Raw genomic sequence first — 14,927 nt, forward strand, 5'->3', positions numbered from 1 at the left:
TTTCTTAAAGGATATAACTCTTCCGTTTCGAATATACTCCAAAATGCCCCCCAATCAAAGCCAGAATGCTGTACATCTAAACTGCATCATTTAGGCCCCTGAGAGAACTGCTTTTATTGAACTATGAAACTAGTTGTTCTATTAACCCTAAGGATGTTGAATAAACTGTAATGTCACCTCTGTGACAACACAGCAAAGAGGTTTCCCTCAAGTCAAATTTTACCTTATAAGCATGTAATATATCAGGTTTTGCTTTTTGCACTGGTTATCAGAAAGGTAGGGCCAAAGGCCACCTGAGTCGTTGACTTCTCAGAGCGTACATGACATCATGCTTGTATGTTGTGTATTAACCCCACCCCTGACCGTGTCTCATTGTTACTCATTGGTTTTCTTTTCACCCAGATTTCTTCACATATTAAGAAAAATCCTATTGTATTATGTTTGAAACCCATTTTAAATCCTTGTTATAATATGATGGAGAATAAATATTTAAATAAAGTGCGTTCACTTTCCCTACTCTATTCCTTGTGTTATGTCTACTAGACCCCTGTTCCTCAGTCCTCTCTGCTTTTGTGTGCTCAAGCATGTATTTCTGCCAATGTCTTAACAGACCTAAGGCTATTCATGGGTGTGCTTGGGATTTTGCAATCTAGCGAATATTCTAAAGATGTGATCAAGCTGAAGAATGAGGCACCTTTTAGCAAAAAGCAATTTGTTCTGTGACTATTACTGAGTAAAAATCCCAGGAGCTACAGATTTCTGTGTAAACCAAATGCAATACTCAGTCTTTTGGGGAAGCAAATAATTACACTTCCTTTGATGATGTAAGGCCAGAAAACATCTAGCATCTGATCTTAAGCTAACCTGTTTTTTCTTTTTTTAATTAAATATTTTATTTTGAGATAATTCACATGCTGTTTTAAGAATAATATTAGTGATCCTGTGTACCTCTTACCTGGTTTCCCCCAATGGTAGTGTCGTACAAAACTATAGTACAATATCACATCTAGGATATTGGCATCAATACAGTCAAGATACAGAACATTTCCATCACCACAAGAATCCCTCGTGCTGCCCTTTTATAGACACCCCCTTCCCTCCCAACCCCACCCATAACAACTACTAATCGTTTCTTCATTTCTATGCTTTTTTCTTTTCAAAACTAGCTAATCTCTTTTGATGGCATAAATGTTCATCACAGATGACTACACTACACTTACCATCACCCTTCCCCCGCTTCCATCCATTATCTGCCCTCTGCTAACCTACTCTGTGCCGGAGAAGCCCAGCCCTTGAGGATTACATTACCAGGCTCCCTTGTTCTTTGGTTTCCAGTTGGGGTCACTGGAGGCACTGGCAGAAGATGGAGGGAATGGGAGAAAAGAGGTGTAAGAATAATCATCCTTTTGTGCACAACCCCTCCCTCATGAGGCATGGGGAGAAGAAGAGGAAGAAGCACCACTACCACCACCACCAGAGAGGAGTGAGTGCCCAGATAAGGAAATGGACAGAGACCTTAGTCAGTTGAGGTGCCTACCTTCAATGGTGAAGCTATCTCTGTCAATGAATTAATCACTAATAACCTTGACAGACTGAAGATTAGGGAAGAGGAAGGAATCCAATCACAACTGAGATTGAATTCTTTGATCTAGCAAAAAAATTTCTTGACCTGGGTAAAGAATAAGATTTAATTAGATTCAAAGAAAAAGGAAGAATTGTGAGATTTCTTTCATAACAAGTTTGTGGACCATGGTTCACACTCTCTCTACCTTTAATGGTTTGGTGCTCCCAGCCTTAACACTGGGATACTTAATGTCCCAGAATATACTGGTTTGCAGTTGAAAAGGCTTATGTTTTGCCTTCAATGAATAAATTGTCATTGTCACATCATGTCTATTTATGGATTATAGACAAATTTTAAAAAACAATACGTATTAGACTTGGGTTAAGCATTTTATATTCATTATTTCATTTACCTTAGCCAACGACGCTGTGAGATAGATATTTTCCTAATTTGACAGGTAAGAACCCTTAGGTGCACAAAGCCTAAATAACTTGTTCAAGGACACACAACTCATAAGTGAAAGATATGGAATTCAAGTCTATCTTTTAATAATTAGGCCATATTGTCTCTCAATGAGGCATATTGCTTTCCACCAGGAAATGGAAAGACAGGGCTGCTCTTTTCCAATGACCTTGGCTGCTCTGCCCTTCCCTCCTCTCCTGGATAGCTCCTACACATCCTTGATTTCTAATCAAGAGTCATATTCTCAGGGAGCCATCCTCACCTTCTTGCCCTCATGAAAGCTTTCATAGCACCATGGATTTCTTAATTGTAACACTTGTCACCACTGAAGTTTATATCTGTTTAATTATTTGATCAATGTCTGGCTTCTCTCCCCTAAACCGTAAGCTGCATGTCATTTTGCCCCATTACATCTCCAGCGTTTAGAACACAGTGCCTGACATATAGTGAGTGATCAATAAATGTTTATTGGTTGATTTAATAAGACTTTTTATCTTTATTTTACAGACTTATAGATTCTCAGAGTCAGAAGTCACCCCAGCTGCTAATTATTCCACTCACCCATCAGAAGTCCCATGGAATCATTCTAACCAACTGGTCAACCAACTGTTCTTGAAACATCTTTGGACCACTCTGACTGCTAGTGCCATTGTTCAGGGGAGCATACTAATGAACTCCAGTTTTCCTTACCCACAAAAAAGCCTTCATCCAAGTCTTGTCTTCTTCGGGCTGCATGTGTCCAGTACCTGGGACAATCCTCATATGATCATCTGTCCACATTCTCTGGAACGTGTGCTCGTCATGTTCAGTACTCAGGATAAAGATCCGAACTTTGTATGTGTTCTGTTCTGACCAGATTTATTAGACTCTGAAGTAAGATGCTAATCTTATCTATGATTGATATAGAGTTTGAAGAAATTTTCAACTTCTATTTAAAATATGTGTAATAAAGGTAATTATCTAATCACTGTCCAGTGGCCCCCAAGTACCTGCGCTGGGCCCCTCTCTTCCATGCCACTCTATTCTCCAGCATCACTGGAGGCCAAGGATTCTCATTCACCCTATTAAGGGACAGGTAGGAGGCTTACAGGTACCCTGGACAATAAAAAATGGGGATTATTTACATGGGGCGGTATGGATGGAATTCAGAAAAGACTTGAGATACAAGTAAATGTTCTTAGGTTGGAAAATCCACAGGTGACATGAGGACACCTATTGATAGGAGGATTAGCAAAGTAGCTCTTCGGCCTATGCCTTGTGCAGTGTTCTTTCAAGTGGTGACTAGTAGTCTCAGATTCCCCCTGGTGCTGAACTCCAGCAGTGCTGGGGAATCTTCTGATGTTGCCTATCTTCACCTCCAACAAGCCTCTTCCCTGTGGACAGGTACCCCAGGTCAGGTCCTTTTCTCTTCCATTCCTTGTCCCTAAGTGCTGTCATCATGGGGGCTGGTGGTTTGGCCCTTCATCTAATCTCTTTCCATTTCTATGTCATGATCTCTGGGCTCTCTCAAGATGTCTCTCTTATTCGCAAAATCCTGCTTCAGAGCCGCGAAGCGGAACATGTACCATTCTTCTCTTTTATTCTCAACCTAATCATCCTGCTCTCTTTGAGGCAATGTGGTCAAATAAAAGAAGGCTGGGAAAAGAAAGGCACAAAATTAATTTTTAAAGATGTTATCCTGTTACAATTGTATTGCTGCTAAGCCCTAGCTGTACTTGTGCCATTGATCCTTTTAGCCTCAAGAACAGGATTCAAATTTTTTAAATGGTGTTGAAGAAAGATGATTTTCTGTAAAGGAAATTCTCATTTTAATTTCCAACAGAATTGCCTAATACGAAAAATAGCTTCTCATTAAAAAATGTTCATTCATTCAAGAAATGTTTATTAAGCTACTGCTAGGTGGCAGGGAACTTGCTTTCCTGATTTAAAAAGGAGGTGTCTGGAAATCATAGGAATCAATATACTGACTGGCAACAAACAGGGCAGTCTTTATTCTAATGAAATAACATTCTAGTGAGATTTTAGTATGGGTATATTCATTCATTCAGTTATTCATTCAGCATGTTTTATGAGCCCCAGGTCAACCTTTGGCACTAAGTATATAGGAAAGACATGTCACCTGTACCCACTGTATAGCAGACAGATAGGCAGATAAAACAATAATTACCTTACATTGTATTTAATGTTATTTGATGTAGACAAAGAAGGCCTTGGGAGAGGGCGTCATGGAGGACTTCCCAGAGGAGGTGAAGCTAGGCTTTACTTGTAGGGATGAGTGGGAGCTTAAGAAGTGAGAAACATGGGATGGATACTTTAGAACATGAGAAAAACACAGGCAAGAGCCGCAAGAGTATGTTTGGAGAATGACAATTTGTTTGGATTTAGACCGAGTAGAATGGCTTTTGTCCAAATACAGGCCAACACACAAGAAGGAGCTCAAGTTCTCTGAATTCCTGTGTTCTTTCTTTCTTAAGAATAAAACGCTCGGGCTTCCCTGGTGGCACAGTGGTTAAGAATCTGCCGGCCAATGCAGGGGACACAGGTTTGAGCCCTGGTCTGGGAAGATCCCACATGCCACGGAGCAGCAAAGCCCATGCGCCACAACTACTTAGCCTGAGCTCCAGAGCCCGCGAGCCACAACTACTGAGCCCACGTGCCACAACTACTAGAGCCCGTGCGCCTACAGCCCGTGCTCCACAACAAAGAGAAGCCACTGCAATGAGAAGCCCGCACACCGCAATGAAGAGTAGCCCCTGCTCGCTGCAACTAGAGAAAGCCCACGTGCAGCAACGAAGACCCAACTCAGCCAAAAAAAAAAAAAAAAAAAAAAAGGGGCTTCCCTGACGGCGCAGTGGTTGAGAGTCCGCCTGCCGATGCAGGGGACACGAGTTTGTGCCCCGGTCCGGGAAGATCCCACATGCTGCGGAGCGGCTGGGCCCGTGAGCCATGGCCACTGAGCCTGCGCGTCCGGAGCCTGTGCTCCGCAACGGCAGAGGCCACAACAGTGAGAGGTCCGCATACCGCAAAAAAAAAAAGGAATAAAACCCTGACTGTGTAAGTGGATGCCATTCAAAAGCATGCTGGTATGAATGAAGTGCATTATATTGGGGGACGCTGGTGCCTCAGAAATGCTAGGAACACAAAAGCAGAGATGTGCCAGGGGTTGGCTCCAGTAGCAAGATTGCTCGAGAATCCAATTTTTGTAAAATATTGTGAAAGGTCCTGCTGTGGGACCACTAGTTCAGTCCTGCAGTTCTTCTGTGACATAATTTACCCATATCTCTATGGTAGGTCAGCTACAAATCTTGGGTGAAATCCATCCCAAGCTAATGGCAAATGTAACTTACTGCCAAGCTTTGACGTGATTTTTCCTCTGCCATGTGTTCTTAGGTTAATCAGGGAGGGGGAAATGATAGGGAAAGAGAACATTTATAGAAGAAGATTTTGAAAACCAATTTCCTTCAATGCAAATGGTTAGTGGAATAAGGTTTTTAGTCATTCAAACTATAAGCACCCTGGAACTTTACTTGATACTGAAGCTCAAATTCTTAAATCATTTGATTCTTTATGAATGATCCTCCTTTCCCTCTCCAGTCCAGGCAGAAAAGTACTACACTGGCTTTTAATCATTGGTTGAATTAAGATCAGAGGTATGAATTCAACTCAAGGTCCCAAACAAACGCCTCCTCCTTTACACCTCAGCACTCAGAGAATGGCAAACAGATGAAGAATAAATGCATGTAGTTTGTCAATTATACTGACAATTTTTTTTTTTTTTTTTTTTTTTTTGCGTTACTTGGGCCTCTCACTGTTGTGGCCTCTCCCGTTGCGGAGCACAGGCTCCAGACGCGCAGGCTCAGCGGCCATGGCTCACGGGTCCAGCCGCTCCGCGGCATGTGGGATCTTCCCGGACCAGGACACAAACCTGTGTCCCCTGCATCGGCAGGCGGACTCCCAACCACTGCGCCACCAGGGAAGCCCTATACTGACAATTGTTTAAGAAAGAATTGTCACTCTTATACTGATAAATGGAAATGCAAGAAAAATTGTATCATTGACTGGCTTTAACAAGCCTAATTGATAAGTCTACTTGTTTCAAGAGATCATCACAAACTCTTGTTATACTTTGGTTTTATTGAACTGGAAAAAATATTTTTAAACTTTTAAAATGTATAAACCATGTCTAATTAAATTCATGTGGTTGAACCTCGGAAAATTAAGGGCAGGAATGCAATTGCACTTTCAAACGCTGTACTCATTTTCTGAAAATTTTAATCAGAAACTAACATCAGTTTCTAAATTCACCTGCTAGGAGGAAGCTGGGCAACTTATTTTCAGAGTGCATTTTTTTTCTTTGTAGAATTCAGCTTAGCTTCTTGCTCTTAATGACTGGCTCTCTCAGATATAGAGAGCTCTGCCCCACACGTTTCAAATTAGGTTCTGACTACATGGGCAATTACTTTACAGATGTTCTCTGCTTAACAGCAATTATGCTTTTTCTTACCCATGTACGACACTTATAGGTTATTTGCTGAAAAGATCTCAAAAACATTATAAACATGTATGTTGCCATTTTGAACAAAATCAGTTCAGGAACTACTCTTTTATAGAGTAATCTGGTCCAGTTCACTGTAGATAGTTTTATATATTTAGAACTTTTATCTTTTAGTCAGAGAAACCTCCAGATTGTTCCTGGCTGCTGAGGGTCTCCTGCAGCATTACTAACGATGCTGGGGTTTGTATTTATTAAAATAACTTAATTTAGAATCTTATCTTTAGATTACAAAGAAGTATCAAAGCACAGATTATAAGTGCTGTGCGAGTGATCACTGGTACTCAGCAAACCACCTTGTTTGTGATTATTTGGTAAAGATCAAGGTCACAGGCTTCCTTCCTCCGGCAGCCAGACAGATAACCCAAGTATGTGAAGCAGGCTGGCCTGAGGGAGCATGTGTCCCTTCTAAAGGGAGCAGGGCTTCTTAATTCTGGTTAACAGCAGCCATACAGGAAAGTTAGTCCAAAGTGCCATTCTTTCACATTTGTTGACTCTTCCCGACAACCCCAAAACTCATATTTCTATTTGAAATTTCTGGATTAAGAACAAAAATGCCATGTGGGTCAAATGTCTTCAGCTTACCTGTTTTCAACCTCTGATATAAACCTAGATAGGCAGCGACGCGGCCGGGCAAGATGGCGGACAAAGAGAAGAAAAAGAAGGAGAGCATCTTGACAAGACGCTCAAGACGATCCTAGTGAAGTTCTAAGGAGGCCGAGAAGCCAGTGGAATCCTGAGAGGGTTTGACCCGCTGCTCAGCCTCGTGCTGGACGGCACCATCGAGTACATGAGAGACCATGACGACCAGTACGAGCTCACAGAGGACACCCGGCAGCTGGGCCTGGTGGTGTGCAGGGGCACCTCTGTGGTGCTCATCCGCCCGCAGGACGGCATGAAAACCATCCCCAACCCTTCATCCAGCAGCAAGATGCCTAGCGGCCGCGGCCGGGGCCGCCCCTCCCCCAGGACTCAGGCCACCCGTAGGAATGGAACTTTCCTTTTTGTATAGCTTATGTTTTTGTAAAATGAATGTATTAATGCATTGCTTTGCTTGTTTACTAAACAGACTAGGACTCCCTTCACCATGGACCATGTCTTAACCACTTTTTGTTTCCCCAAAGCCTAGAACAGTGCCCGGCACATAGCAGAGCACAAATATTTGCTAATAAACTGAAATGATCTCTAGATAAATGAGGGCCAGAGAAGGGTATGTTTTTTTTAGAGCTGGATAAAGCTATTAAATCTTGTGGACACTTTGGAAAGTTAAACGTTCACAACTATTATAAACTGTCCGTTCCAGGCAGAACATTCCTTTTAGCGATCTGCAGACTTCAAAGCTCATTTTTATGGATGTGTTCTGTCAGGAGAAGATTAGGTTTGGCTTTATGTGCTTTCATGGAGAAAAGATGGACAGAGGGTCTTAATTTATGTAAGAAAGTAAAAGGAACAGGCATTAAGTGAAATCCCATTATTATTTAGATTATTATAGTTTCTTGGCTTATGAAAAATATTATGACTGAATTAACAAATTACTTTGGTTTAGTTAGAATTTACTCACAAAGTGAGAACTGAGGAAAGCTTGCACTTTGCCTATGGAGCATGTGATAAAATGAAAAAGAAATCAGGTGATTTCTTCAGCTCCTCTAGTGCCTCTGAAAACTGGTGATGAACCAAGGATTCAAGAACACTGACCAGTGGCACTACAATGACCCCCTGAGGATTTCAGTTTAGCTAGGAAATGATTTTTTATAATTCCCTTTTCATTACTACAAGTAGGTAAGCCCTCTTAAGCTCATGCATTATTTCATGTCAACACTGATTTATTTCCCAGTTACGACTTTTAGGAAATTTTTCAGGATTCTGCAATGCCCCGACCTTTAGCCTAAGGCACCACCAGATGTGAGCTTGGATTGGAGTGGGTACTGTTATTGTCATCAGCCACATTGTACACATGAGTACACTGAAGCTTAGACATGATAAGCCTGGACTTCGGTCTAGATCAGTCTTTATCCAAAGCACGTGCCAGTAACCACTACACCCTTCTGCGTTCTGAATCTTGCACTGCTGGAAGTCTTCCCATCTCGCTATCACTTCTCCTGTGCTACCTTATGTAAAGAGTTCACATAACAAAATAGAACAGGAGGCAAAAAAGATCAATCAGGATTAAGAGGGTTGCTATATAACCTTTAAAACACAAGAAAAATGGACAAATCCACAGTTGTAGTCAGAGATTTAAAAATATATGTTAAAGAATGGCAGAGCATATTGAAAATATATAGACTCCTGCATATGGAAAATATGCTTTCTTTTCAAATATTTACCATGTATTAGGTTATATAGGAAAATGAAAGTTTAAGTATAAATTCTTATTGAATCAAGATTATACAAACCATTTTCTCTGATGACAGTGCAACTGAATATCAGATTATCTGTTAAAAATTCCCAGTTATTTGAAAATTAAAAATCAGACCTAACTAACTCATGGTTCAAAAAGGACACAGTGTTGATAGTGGGGGATTTTGTTATGTGTGTGCAGTCAGGGGATGTGTGGAGACGCTGTACTCTCTTCTCAATTTTGCTGTGAACCTAGAAGTGCTTTAAGAAATAAAGTTTATTAATATTTTCGAAGGATACACACATGTATTCTTACGATGAAAATGACAAAAACTTTAGAGTTGAATGACAATGAAATTCTAACTAAAACAGAAAAGGGAAAAAATCCATAATTTCCTCTCTAGAGAGCCATGACCACTCTAGAAAGTCTGGTGTGTATATTCTAGGAGGATATAGCAAACGTTTACTCTGCCAAGCTTTGTGCTTCACATTATTAAATTTAATTCTCATAGCATCTCTATGAGATAGGAACTATAACTTATTTTAAGATGAGGAAATAGAGTGTCACAGAGGTTGATTTGCTCAAGGTCTAACAGTGGGAACTAGCCTTACATTAAAATCTAGGTTTTCTGATTACCATACCATGCATATGGTCCATACTGCCTGTACCCTGCTTTTTTTCCTCCCTCTTACTTTACTTTTCTGTCTCAATACTGCATCCTTTTCAGTGGAAGCATTGTATTTCCACCATTACAAACAACAGAGCAGTGGAAACCCACATAAACACACGTACTCTATTGTCCAATTACTTCCTTGAAATGACTACAAGTTGTATTCTTACACCAATTACTTATTTCTAAATTAAGATCTAAGTATCTTTTTTTCCGTTTATCTCCCCTTATTTCATGCCATTAGTCTGTTGGAGAAACTGGGACATTTGTGGTTGGAGAAACTGGATTTTATAAAATATAAAATTTGGCTGACTACTTCCTTGTGGTATCATTTAACTTGTTTCTCTATCCCCTCCATTTGCTATAAACTGATAACTAATATAGAGGTTTGGTTAGATTCAGATTAATTTTTTTTAAAAAGCAAGAATACTTTATAAGAACCAATTGCATTTTTCTGATGAAAGCAATCCACTTACTTTTGATGTTCTAAATCACCTTTTGTTAAGATTAAAGTCTTTCTAAACAGTGGGCGTGGTTGCCTCTGAGGGCTTCACCAAGTGAATCAAGATGGCCTGGCATTACAGAACACCAGTCCCAATGACGCCTGTTGTATTTCCTAGTCTAAGTATCAGGCACATGAGATCTCTGCCCAGTGCATCTTCTCCACCTCTCCTTTCCTTCTTTGACCAATTCAGAAAGCTTCTCTAATGTGCTTCTCTTGAGCGCAAACTACTTGCCATCTGTTTCCTGGGGTCCATTTCCATTGTTTTATGGATACTTTCACTCTATTTCCTTATGCCACCACTAGTACTATTTAAAGGAGAATTTCCACATGATCCTGCTGTATCTGGCCGTAATGATGAAGACTTGGAGGGAATTCTGCTAAGATTCTACAGGTTACCCATGTCACTGTTCATTTTCCCATGTCTATTCTTGCCTCTCCTCTTGGACGTGACATTATCATGTAGCCTTACAACCACAATGTGAACAATCCTCCAGCACAATTTTAGTTTTCTCTCCCTTGCTTACCTCTCAAGTCTGTATTTTGTGATAAGCACCCACAATGGCTCCGTTTAACTCTCTTCCCCAAGTGCTACCTGGTTTTACTGGGTTCACGCCAACCTTCAGAATGTGACCCAGCCAGAAATCCAGATCTAACATAGTGGTTAAGAGCAGAGGCTCTGGACGCAGGCACACCTGGGGTTGTAATTGAGCTGTACCACTTTCTAGCTGCCAAGTTATCAATACATACAAGCGAAAGTTTCATCTATAAAAAGGGGATATTAATACTTACTATATGGGATTGCTGTGAAGATTAAATGAGGTAGAGCAAATGCCTAGGCCAATGCCTGGCCCATGTAAACACCCAAAGAATGGAAGCACCATGGTTAGTGTTGTCACATCCCCATGCTCATCCTATGTCTCTAGCCCTTTAGTTTCCACCAGCCATGGAGACATAGTCAGTATATCATAAAATGGTATTTAATAGAGAACAGATATAATAAAATGATGAAGCAAAGTCAAATTTAATAAAGTCTACATAGTTTAAAATAATAAAATGTTCCTGAGGGTATAATAAAATAATAAAATTATAGAGCTAGTATGGGGTCTTAGAAGCAACCAAATCCAATCCCTCACTTTACAGATGAGATCACTGAGGCCCAGGCAGGTCAAACAACCTTCTCTGAGCTCCTCCACCTACTGAAAAGGTGCATTGCAATGTGCACCCATGTCTGCCTTTGGCAGGGATGTTTTCCCTCTACTGTGTATGCATTTGATAACGACTCAGTTGAGATTTATCTTTTGGCCTTGTACTAATGACTGGGATTATGAAACAGAAATCGAAAATAAAAATCTCTCAGTTGTACTTCCTAGGCTTTCTGATGAAATGAAAGAATCAACAGAAAAAAAAGAGACATGCTTACAAAGTAGCGGGGACAGAGTCTTTCAGTAGTGGAGCCAACATCCGTTTCCCTTGCTGGTAGACAGGGTTTGGTTCCAGAGACTGTGTTCCTATATTTAAATGTTATGTTCAATGAAGGAACAAAAAGATTCGAAGAGTTCCCTTTGAAAATCATTAGAAAATTACCACTATAATACACAAGAGGAGTTTTGCTGTATCTTCACATTTAAGATCTGTGAGTGGAACAAGTAGAAAATGGAAAGCAAGGCACCATGACAGGCCACTGCTGCAAGGAGGTCTATGTGACGCCAAAGGTGAGGTTTAAAGGTTGCTCACTTTTGCTTCTCTTTCACTATCCCTTTAACCTGTCTCTTGCTAATCATTATGCATAGACAAATATGATTATCAAATTTTAATTGCACCATCACAGACACGTATAAATATTGATAATAAAATAGCATTTGCAATCTGCTTTGGTAATTTTGGGACTGTAACTGTGCTTTAATTTGTACAAATGAAATGCACTTGATTTGTCTTCAGGGTAGTTATTATTCTATGCAACATTTTCCCCTAGATTATCCATTCCAGTACTGTTGTTCTAAAAACTTGGTTGGTGCATATTAATACCATAATAATTTTAATCTTTCAATATTTTATATTCAGACAGTTTTTTGAATTAAACTTGGTTGTATTTCACACTGTTCATTCAGTTATTCACTCACATTCATTCATTGACTCATTCATTCATTCAATAAAATGATCAAAGCACCTACTTGGTTTCAGGCACGATATTAGACCCTGGTGATACAGAGGTAAATAATGTATGGCTCTTGCCTCATTAGACCTACTGTTTAATGGCATCATATTCATCCTCTTGGCCTTAATTAATTACAACATATATGCTAGTGACTTTCAGATGTCCATTTCCAGACTGGTCTTCAACTTCTTCTCTGAACTTTAGGTCCATGCATATTCAAATGTCCACTGGACAACTTTACTTGTTAGTTTCCCTCAAAATCTATGTGTCCCAAACTGAGCTTTTTTCTTTCTCTTAAAACTGCCTCTCCATCCAAACATTCCCAATTATCGGAACGATACCTACGATCCTCTAAATCCAGAAATTTGGGATTATCCCTGACTCCCTCTCCCTCATGTATTTTTTTCTAATAAGTCAGTGAATCCTGTCAATTCTACCTCCCAAGCAGCTTTAAAATTTGTCCACATTTCTTCACCCCTACCGGTACTATCTAGTTTCGTCTACTATCATCTCTCATTTGGATTAGTAACAGTGTCCTAATTCGTGTCCCTGCATTTAACCTCTTCCTGATACCCCCAACCACTCCATTCTCACGGGCTGCCACAGCGATCATTCTAAAAGGCAAGTCTGATCATGTCACTCCCTTCTTATCTTATTCTGATCAATGGCCTTCCCATTATTTGGGGGATAAGAACCTAAATTCCTTAAAATGGCTTCCACAGCCCTCCACTCTCCCAAGCCTCTACTGCCTCTCCAACTTGGTGTCTTGCCAGACTGTCTCCGTTTGTAGTGAACTCCTTTCACTACAAATGCATGTGCTCTCTCATTTTTAGGTCTTCCATGGGCTGACACTTTGCCTAGAACATGCCTCAGCCTCAGCTGAAGGACGGCTCCCTAGAGAAGCCTTTTCTGACCTTCCGGCTGGTGTTCAGTGCCCCATAACCTGCAGAACCTTCCACTTTCTCTCCTATGACACTTACCCACTTTATTGTTATTTCTTAGGTGTCTTTCTTCCTTCCTAGACTATAAGAACTGGAGAGTAGAAAACTTGTCTAAGTTGCCCACTACCGTATGACATATGGTAAATAAATATTGGTTGAATAAATGAATGAGGCTGACAAAATGAATGTTATCTATGATTGATGCTCTAATAGAGGTATTCATAGAATGCTTAGGAGCTCAAATGAAGGACATCTGAATTGGAGTTACGGTTCAAGGAACACATACACTGCTCTTAGCACAGTGCACAACACACAGTAAATGGACTCTGAAGGATCAGTAAGATCAATGAGAGTTAATTTGACTATTCATGGTGAAGGGTGGTAAAGTATGCCACCCCAAAATGTGCCCTTTTGGCAGAGTTATTTTGAGCTGATTATTTTAAGAAACAGCAGACAGAGGAAAAGCTTTGAAAACAGAGTAGAAGTTACCCTTTGGTAAGGGAAATTTATATGTATAAAGGAAATCTCCATTTATTAGAGCCTCTCTCTCTCTTTCTTTCCCTTTCCCTACCAGGGACAGAAAGATGACTCTAAATCACCAGAAACTCTCATGAATGGAGATTTAAAGGAATGTAAATCTACATAACAAACCCTCCTGCTCATGGCCATCTCCCCATAACTGGCCTCCTCCACACCATTTTTTATTTTTTTTAGCTTAAGATGGTATTTAAGCCTGGATTCTAAAGCCACCTCTTTTGAGAGTTACTTATTTTTCCCTGGGCATCTCTCCTGTATACATGTTAATAAACTTGTTTGCTTTTATTAATCTGCCTTTTGTTACAGCTGAGAAGTTAGAAGGACAGAGGGAAAATTAATTTTTCCTCCCCTACGATGAGAAGAAGGGCATTCCAGGAGGAGGCGGTACATGTGATATAGCGCAGGTGTGAATCAGCAGAAGTTACAGAAGCCACACGCTGTTCTATACGGTTGGAATAAAGAGTGCATGGGTGGATGGTAGGTTGCTGGGAAAGGAAGCTACTAATGGAAGCAAGATCTGATCATGAACCATGTGTCATAAACCAAGCAGTTTGAATGTTATTCTGAAAGCTGTGGGGATTCAGGCCAAGAAGTGACATATATTTTGGAAAAAATTCCATGGTTGCTTTTGGAGGGATGAACTTGATGGATGGAGGTGGGGGCACCAGTATGGTGTGTGGTGGTGTGTGGTGGTGGGTGGTGGTAGATTGGACTAATCAGGGAGGGGGTAGGGCAATAATTCAGGCCAGAGGTGCTAAGAACCTAAATAAGGCAGTGACAGTGAAGATAAACCCATAGGGCTTGGTGACGGAGGGGATAAGGAAGGGTTAGTGAGCAGGGAGGGCCTTCGATCATTCCTAGGATTCTGGTTTGGGTGAATTTATACATGGTGTCTTTTCTCTGTAAGTTCAGGCTGGTTCGGGGGGAAGATAAAAATGGTAATGGCTTGTATGGGACATGGAGACATTCATACCAATACCAGAGTGCTAATTTAACCAGGATGTAGCCAAGGAGGCTCAACTCTTGAGTCCCAAACTAACTCCTTGAACCCTATCAGGCCCTGAACTATTGAGACAAAAGCCACATGGTGCCTTGGATCTCCCTGTCCTATGAAGACTTCGAAATCCTCAGTGAGAGAGGAATGAAGGAAGAAAAAAAGGAAACTAGATGAGGGCTGGAGAAGCTGGGTGTGAGAAGCTGGGA

The 14,927-nt window shown here is 40.7% G+C and overlaps 1 protein-coding gene and 1 pseudogene across 3 annotated transcripts in view; one reads left to right on the forward strand and one right to left on the reverse strand.

The window, feature by feature from the left end:
* LOC114890950 (schwannomin-interacting protein 1) overlaps positions 1-14,927 on the reverse strand; it is a 567,141-nt gene that overhangs the window by 166,784 nt on the left and 385,430 nt on the right. The gene's annotated exons all lie outside the window — the stretch shown is intronic.
* On the forward strand, positions 7,217-7,517 carry LOC114890952 (annotated as a pseudogene).

This window comes from Monodon monoceros, unplaced genomic scaffold, assembly GCF_005190385.1.
Source record: "Monodon monoceros isolate NGI ecotype Baffin Bay Population unplaced genomic scaffold, NGI_Narwhal_1 Super_Scaffold_11, whole genome shotgun sequence".
NCBI classification, from domain to species: Eukaryota; Metazoa; Chordata; class Mammalia; order Artiodactyla; family Monodontidae; genus Monodon; species Monodon monoceros.